Source organism: Monodelphis domestica, chromosome 1, assembly GCF_027887165.1.
Source record: "Monodelphis domestica isolate mMonDom1 chromosome 1, mMonDom1.pri, whole genome shotgun sequence".
NCBI classification, from domain to species: domain Eukaryota; kingdom Metazoa; phylum Chordata; class Mammalia; order Didelphimorphia; family Didelphidae; genus Monodelphis; species Monodelphis domestica.
Genome location: NC_077227.1, coordinates 185522343 through 185531476, shown reverse-complemented (window position 1 = coordinate 185531476; position 9134 = coordinate 185522343).

Here is a 9134-nt window from a genome sequence, read left to right as displayed (position 1 = left end):
TCCAAAAAGCATCTCAAATGGTGAAATATGTAAGTCTCCTATAGGCCTGCTTCTAAGATAAAATAGGGCCAGAGGGAGAATTTCAGGCCATTTTAAATGGGTCTCAGTGCATAATTTGCCAATCATAGTCTTAAGTTCTTTATTCATCCTCTCCACTTGGCCTGAGCTCTGGGGGTGATATGGAACATGGAATTTTGGAGTTATCCCCAAGCAAGAATATATTTGATTTAAGACAGAATCGGTAAAATGACTCCCTCTATCGGAGTCAATACGTGCTGGCAGGCCAAAACGAGGAATAATTTCTTTTAAAAGTATCTTTGCAACAAAATCTGCTGTGGCTCAGGTCGTAGGAAATGCTTCCGGCCATCTGGTTAGTTGATCTACAATCACTAGACAAAATTTATATCGTCCAGCCTTTGGCATTGTAATGAAATCTATCTGTAGATGTTCAAAAGGTGTGTAAGCCAAAGGACGTCCCCCAAAGGCTTTTCCACGATATGCATGTTGGTTATATGCCTGGCAGATAGGGCAGACTGAACATACTTTAGAGGCTACAGTAGTTATACCAGGGGCTATCCATACTCTCTTGACAGAGTCCACGATGCCCTGGGTGCCAAAATGACCATTTTTATGAATAGATTGGCAAATTTGGTTATAGAAACTTCTAGGGAGCAGGGGTTTTCCTTCAGATGACACCCATACTCCATTAATTTGTTTTGCTTTAAATTTTTGTTTCCATTTTTCCACTTCCTTTTCATTATAGGAAAGTGATAAATTTAAATTATCAGTGGTTGTTAATGTTAAAATTAATCCAGGTCCTTCTATGGCTGCTAGTTTTGCAGCGGCATCTGCTCGGTCATTTCCTCTAGAGACAGGGTCAGAGCCACCTGTATGGGCAGAGCAATGAACTACAGCTAGGGCTTTAGGCAGTTTGAGAGCAGAAAGAACTTCATTAATAATTTCTGCATTAGCTATGGATTTTCCAGCTGAGGTTAAAAATCCTCTTTGGAACCATAGCATCCCGACTGAGTGACAAATGCCGAAAGCATATCTAGAATCTGTATAAATTGTTGCCTTTTTATCCTTGGCAATTATACAAGCTTGTTTTAGAGCTATGAGTTCTGCTCCTTGAGCGCTAATGTTAGAAGGTAGTGAAGCTGACCATTCAGTGGCAAATTCTGAGACTATGGCAGCTCCAGTATAACGTATGCCATCCCTCATAAAAGAGGAACCATCGGTAAATAAAATCAGATCTGCATTGTCTAAGGGAGTGTCCAAGAGATTATCTCGAGGCTTTTCTGCCATGGACATTAATGTTTCACAGTTATGTAGTGGTTCTCCTGAAGTAGGTAAATCTGGAAGCAAGGTGGCAGGGTTAAGAGTTGAACAGCGTTTTAAGGTAATATTTTCACTATTTAATAAGGTTATTTCATACCTTGTAATTCTCTGATCCGAGAATGCCTGTGTTCTATGTTTTACCAATAATGCTTCAATCTCATGTGGGCACATTATTGTTAATGGACATCCCAATACTAAATCAATGGTTTTTGTTACTAGTAAGGCTGTAGCAGCTACTCCTCTAAGGCATGGTGGTGCTCCTGCTGCTACTGGGTCTAGTTGGGCAGAATAATAAGCAATTGGGCGCTGAGAAGGTCCCAAAGTCTGAGTTAACACACCAGAGGCTACTCCTCTTCGCTCATGCACATATAAAGTAAATGGCTTGTTGTAATCTGGGATGCCTAGAGCAGGGGCAGACATGATAGCCTTTTTCAGATCTGTTAGAGCTGACAAGTGTTCAGGCTCTAATTTGAGGGGTTCAGGAACCGAATCCTTTGTTAATGCTATAAGGGGTTTAGTGATTTCCCCATAGCAAGGAATCCATTGTCTACAAAACCCTGTTGCTCCTAAAATTGCTCTCAGCTGTTTCTTAGTGGTAGGAGCACTCAATTTTTGAATGTTCTCAATTTGTTTTGGAGAAATATAACGAGCACCCGTAGTCAAGATGAATCCCAAATATTCTACTTTTTGGAGACACCATTGAACTTTATCCTTAGAGATTTTATGTCCTCTTTTGTGCAATTCCAAAAGAAGGTGTTTGCTATCTTCTTGACATGTTTTTGCATCTGTTGAAGCCAAGAGTAGATCATCTACATATTTGATTAATTTGCTATTTTTAAATGTTATATTGTCTGTGTCTTGGCTCAAAATTTGCTCAAATAAGCTCGGACTTTCGACATAACCCTGTGGCAGCTGACACCAGGTATATTGTGAGCCCTTCCAGGTGAAAGCAAAAATATGCCTGGAGTTTTCATGTATTGGTATGGAAAAGAAAGCTGAACACAAGTCTACTACTGTAAAGTATGTAGCTGTGCTAGGAATAGATGAAATAATAGTATGTATGTTAGAAACTACGGAGTGTCTCTTTATAACGTGATTATTCACTGCCCTTAGATCCTGTACAAATCTATAGATGTGCTTGCCATTGGGTCCTTTTTTTGGTTTTTTAATTGGCAGGATGGGCGTGTTGTATTCAGATTTGCAAGGGATTATTATTCCCTGTTCTATTAATGAGTTAATAACTGGTGTAATACCCTCAATTGCCTCCTTTGAGAGGGGATACTGAGGGATAGAAGGAGGTGGGCTAGATTTAGTTTTTATCTGCACAGGAACAGCAGATTTAAGTAAGCCTACGTCAGAAGAAGATGTGGCCCAAAGAGACTCCGGTATATCTTTAGGTATTTCAAAAATGGAAGGTTCTTTTGCCTCCTGGTTTTCCGAGAGAAGTACAGGGAGTAAATTTAAAGATTCCTCTGGTACTTCTAATGATAATGAGCCATCTGGGGAGCAGGTTATTGTGGCTCTGAGTTTGCATAGAAGGTCCCTCCCCAGCAAATTTAAAGGGGAGTCAGGCATCAAAAGGAAGGAGTGTTGTACCTCTAGGGGTCCTACAGACACCATTCTAGGAGGAAGTCTTTTAACTCTTTGGGTTATTCCTGATACTCCCATTACATTCTCTGAGCCAATAGAATAACATTGTAAATCAGGTGTTCTCTTTAATACAGACCAGGAATCTCCGGTGTCTAATAGACAATCATAATAGGTGTTACCCACTTTTAAGGTAACATGGGGTTCATTAGTATGGGGAGGGCAGTGGATAGGGACAACGGGTAGTAGGACATCAGGGTCTGGGAAATCAAAGGTTGTATCCTCTGATTCCTGTGCCCCAGCCCCCCCCGGGCACCATCATTGTGTTTGGGATATTCCTTGGGCACCCCCCTGAAGGGCACCTCTCTGAGGGTCATTAGTACCTCGAGTAATTTTTGGACGAGCGCCATTTCTCATATATTGTTGAGTATTATCATTAAAATTTTCTTCAATTTGAGCATTGTCATTAAATTCCCAATTCCTATTTCTATAATTCTGGTTTCTAAAGTTCTTATTTCTATATTCATTATAGTTATTTCCATAGTCATTATTATAATTTCTAGAATTCTGGTTTCTATAACCATTATCATAATTTCTATAGTTATTATTTCTAAAACCATTATTAACCTGTGTATTCCTTCCAAACATCTTAAGAAAGGTTCTACATTCCATCATTTTGTGGCCCTTCTTCTCACAGAAGTGGCAAGTAATGGATTGATAATTGGATTTCTGGAGAGGGGCAATTGTTGGTTCATTATCATGCCCACTTTCTAATTTAGTTATCCTATCTATTAAATATCTTATTTTTTTCTTCATTTCCTCCATGTCATCATTATTTTCTTTCTCCTTTTCTTCGTTTCCCTTAAAAACATATATAGCTGTTTTTCGCAATTCTTCAAGGTCCATATCTGACCATCTTGGGCATTGTGTTTTAAAATAATTTTTAATTACTTTGCAAGAATTGTTTACAAAGATTCTTCTAACTTGTCTTAAACTATTCTCTTTAGTTAAGTCCCAATCTAAGTATCTGTCCCCAAACTCGATAATTCTGTCCATAAATCTGGAGGGTGTTTCGTTTTCCTTTTGCTTAATTTTTTCCAGTTCCATCCACTTATCTGTACTGTCTGCACATTCCTTCATGGCCGTGAGGATGGCCTCTCTACAACGGTATAGTTGTAGATAGTCCTCAGGATTATTATAGTCCCATTCGGGATCCTGAGATGGCCAATGTGCTGCATTACACCCCCGGGTTTTGTTGACATGAGCAATTATTTTATTTTTTTCACGTTCAGTTAAAAAAGCCTGTAGTAAGCTCTCAACGTCCTTGTAAGATGGATTATACTGAAAAAATATGTCTCCCATCTTTTTTGTTACTAGAAAAGGATCTTGTTCATATGTGGGGATATTTCGTGTAAATTCATTTATTTCTTGGGGAGTAAACGGTATCCTATGTCTTAAAGTCACCACATCCCCATTTCGTCCTATTTCAGGTACTTCTCTTAGAGGAAACAGGCCTCTAGTTGAATTTTGCACCTGTGGGTCAGTTTGACAAGGACAGGTTTCTCTAGGAGGACAAGATCTCCCTTGCATTGGAATTTGGTTTTCTGTAGGAGAAGGAACGTGAGAAACTGGGATTGCAGGGGAAGGGTTTTGGGGATTAAATTCAGACAAGATTTGCACTACATGAGAGAAGCAGTCTGTTAACTGGGCTATAGGGAAGGTGTTTTCCATCTCTATTTCAGGGAAGGAAATTTCCTCATTCAAAGGTTCAGAAACAGGTCTGTTTCTGGTAGAGTGGTTGTTTGCCAATTGATCCTGTAAGAAACTTTTTAGATCTTCTAATTGGGCTTGCATTTTATCCTCAATTTTTCTTATTTTATCTTCCATATTTCCCATTTTATCCTCAATATTTCCTATTTTATTCTCAATATTTCCTATTTTATCCTCAAGTTTTTCTATTTTATTCTCAATATTTCCTATTTTATCCTCAATTTTTTCTATTGTATCCTCAATTTTTTCTATTTTATCCTCAATATTTTCTATTTTATCCTCAATATTTTCTATTTTATCCTCATTTTTTTCTATTTTATCCTCAACATTTTCTATTTTATCCTCAATATTTTCTATTTTATCCTCATTTTGTTTTATTTTATCCTCATTTTGTTTTATTTTATCCTCATTTTGTTTTATTTTATCCTCAATATTTTTTATTTTTTCATCTCTAAATATAGTATTGAGGAGTACAAAAATGACAGTACCTATTAATATAAAAATTTGGAGGTATCCTTCATTCCTCAATGCCCCTACTTCTTCAGCTGCCATATAATTGTCAAAGAATGTAGTACTCATTTTTATATATATATTTTGTAATTTCACAAAACACGTGGGGAGCAGGGCAAAGCAACAAACTTTCCACAGGGGTTTTTTTTTTTAATCCAGGAAGTTGTTCCTTAAGGGAAAGGATATTTAGAAACAGTTCTTCCAGCCAGGACTTTAGGGTCCTGTTGCTGAGATTTAAAACAGCTGTTTTCTGTCTATCAGAGTCACACAGCTGGGAAGTATCTGAGGTCCGGTTTGAACCCAGGACCTTCTGTCTCTAGGCCTGGCTCTTAATCTGCTGAGCTACCCAGCTGTCCCTTAAGATTAAAGGGAAGAAAAAGAAAAAAAAACTGCTGATTCCAATTTAACTTAAGGAGAAAAGAGAAAAAGTTTTTTATATTCACGTGTTCTAGCAGCTGTGTCTTTAAGCCAAGTTTTTTTGTTAAAAAGAAAAAGGACTAAGTGGTGAGACGGTATAGTAAAAAGGCAAGGAATTTCAAAAGTTTTATTGAGAGGATTCTTTAGACTCCCGTGTGGTCAGCCACAATGTAACAAGGGAATCACTTTAAAAGACTGATATATATTAATTTAAGGTCGCCAAGGAATCAGCTATGTAATTCCTAAATGAAAAACTGAAGTCAGCCGTCAGCCTTTTTTTGGAGTTTAATTACAATAGGAGTAAGAAAGGAATTAGAGATAGAGAGAGAGAAAAAGGGAGAGAAGGGAATAGGGCTTAAATACCCCTTCTGTTTAGGCTGGGCCAAAAGGCCCAAGCCCTTAGATAGCCGGGGCAAAGAAAAGAGATCAGTCCCTATTACTCACGTGTCCAAAATGGAGAAACAGTCTCAGAGGCCCCCACCTTCAGCTTCCTTCAGAGCAAGCCTTCTCAGAGCCCAAGAACCACACCGACCAAAACCTCCACCACCCTCCAGTCTCCAGACCCTCCTATCTTTAAGGACACCATCCAAGTTGCCTCCCCTCAGTCCTCACATCTACCAATCACTCTTCATCAATTTCCCTGTCAATGGAGGCTCTCGCTTAACCCAGGACCGCCCAGAGGTTTCTGGCTTTTGCACATGTCTGTAGAAGGTCACATTTTTCAAATGATTAAATCTTTACTCCTTTGCTACAGCCCTTTCTAAATCCTGTTAACTTGAGTATGGTAGAGATTGGAATAATTAAATTTTGATCTAGGCTGCAGCCCTTACTCAATCCTATTAGGACTGAATAGGGTGGAGATTGATTCCAAGTATCTCCATTGTATCAATTCTAAAATCAATCAAGACTCAAAGAAATTCCTGTTCTATGCTTAAGCATAGGTCAAAGTCCTTTCCATTGTTCAGCAAAGGGTTTCTGTCCTAAAGTAATCTTAAGAAGGGAAGAGAAGGAACCTCCCATGCCAATGGGGTTCCCATTCCAATAGACTATCAGTAAGAAAATTTCCAAGTATGAAATATCCCAATGGTGAAATTTCCAACATTTATAAGTCTAAGGAATTTTGAGGTTTACAGTCTCCATTTCCATCACAGGGGTTGGAGTGGCAGCTGGAAAAGGGAAGACAGTTGAGTTCTTTTACTTGTTATAACAGAATGTTGCGGAGAGGGCAGCAGCTCTCCTTTCTGATTATTCTGCCTTTCCAGAGCATGGAGGCTGTTGAGAAGAGAGTACTGAGTGAATGCTCTTGGGGCCAACGACTAGTCTTTTCTGATGTTAAAATTCTTTTTGTCTTAGCCTATCAAGACAATGGCAATTACTTTATTTTTATTTTATCTTGTGGTGTTTCTCATTTTGGAGAATTTTGAAAGGTACTAAGTATCAGAGAAAATGTTACTTCACAAACTGGTGGTTCTCATGACCCAGAAGTCCTACTGTCTGGATTCTAACTTTCTAGTCTTCTTAAAAATTACTTCTCCTTTAAGTTTTATTTTAGTAAAAAAATCTCTCATCTTCTGTCTTAGAATTGACACTAAATATCAGTAGCAATGCAGAAAAGTGCTAAGAGCTAGGCCATTGGGGTTATGTGACTTGTCCAGGTCGCACAACTAGGAACTGTGTGTGTGTGAGGTCAAATTTGAACCCAGAACCTCCATGTTTCCAAGCTTAGCTCAACTGAGCCACCTCATTGCCCTTCTCTATAGTTTTGATCATGCTGGTCTATTTGCTGTTTCTCATACATGTTACTTCACTTCCAGTCTATCTGTCCCTTATGTACAGAAACATTTTACTCTTTACCTCTGCTCTGTGGAACCTCCAGTTTCTTTCAAGACTAAAATTGTTATTTTTTATCCAGAGATATTTTAATTTCCTAATTACATGCAATAGCAATTTCTTCTAAACCTCTTCTAAGGTTACCTTGTATCCATTTTGTATGTATCCTGTATATACTTATCTAGGTGAAAGTTATCTCCCCTGTCAGAATGTAAACTCCTAGAGTGCAGGCATATATTGCTTTAATCTTTTGATATCCAGGATTTAGTATAGTTCTTGGAATTTAGAGTTTAATAAATGCTTGTCAATCGATTGTTTCATATGGCATTCTTTTTTCAGTGTTTTCAGTATTACCTTGGCCGAGACAGAGAAGCCGGGGTTTTCTTTTCAAGCCTATCACCCCGGATCGGTGAGTACTTCCCTCCCATGTAGTGACACCCCCCCCCCCCATTTCTTTTAGTTTGAATGAGGGTGAGGTGGTAGAGAATGGAGCCCGAGCCTTTTGTGCACCAAGGGGCTCTAGGACCCAGCATGAATTCCTGGTTTTAGTCTGCACTTTCTCTGGAGCACCAAACGGGCTGGGATGCTGATGCAGGCTCCTAGGTCATTCTGCATAGCACAGTGGGAGACTCCCACAGTGGGGAGACTCCCCTTAAATTAATCCTGGGGGTTCTTCTAGGCTGTGGGGGATTGGAGTTAGGAGACCCTAGCACCCAGCTCCCCTCCCCCACAACTTTGGAACCCGATGGTGAAGGGCTAGAGTAGAGTGCCTGTGGTTTTGGGAATTCCCTAGCTCAGTACATTGAGAGCCTGGCTTGGAGACAGGAGATCCTGAGTTAAAAATCTGGCCCTGATTAAGCAACTCACTGGCAGTTAGCAGTGCAGGCAACTTTGAAAAAATTTGGCCATTGGCTTTACCTCTAGGGGAGGGGAAAGGACTGAACTATAAGGAAGTGCTTTTTGGGATTTTTTTCTTTCTCCCTTCCCCCCTCACTCTCTCCCTGCTTTTTTTTTTAATTTTATAATATTTTATTTGATCATTTCCAAGCATTGTTCATTAAAGACAAAGATCATTTTCTTTTCCTTCCCCCCACCCCCCATAGCCAATGGGTGATTCCACTGGGTATCACATGTGTTCTTGATTCAAACCCATTGCCATGTTGTTAATATTTGCATTAGAGTGTTCGTTTAGAGTCTCTTCTCTGTCATGTCCCCTCAACCTCTGTAGTCAGGCAATTGCTTTTCCTCAGTGTTTCTACTTCCACAGTTTGTCCTCTGCTTGAGGATAGTGTTTTTTCTCCTAGATCCCTGCAAATTGTTCAGGGACATTACACTGCCACTAATGGAGAAGTCCATTACGTTGGATTATACCACAGTGTATTAGTCTCTGTGTACAATGTTCTTCTGGTTCTGCTCCTCTCGCTCTGCATCACTTCCTGGAGGTCATTCAGGGCTCCATTGAATTCCTCCACTTTTTTATTCCTTTTTGCACAATAGTATTCCATCACCAACATATACCACAATTTGTTCAGCCATTCCCCAATTGATGGGCATCCCCTTGTTTTCCAATTTTTGGCCACCACAACGAGCGCAGCTATGCATATTCTTGTACAAGTCTTTTTGTCCATTATCTCTTTGGGGTACAGACCCAGCAGTGCTATAGCTGGATCAAAGGGCAGACA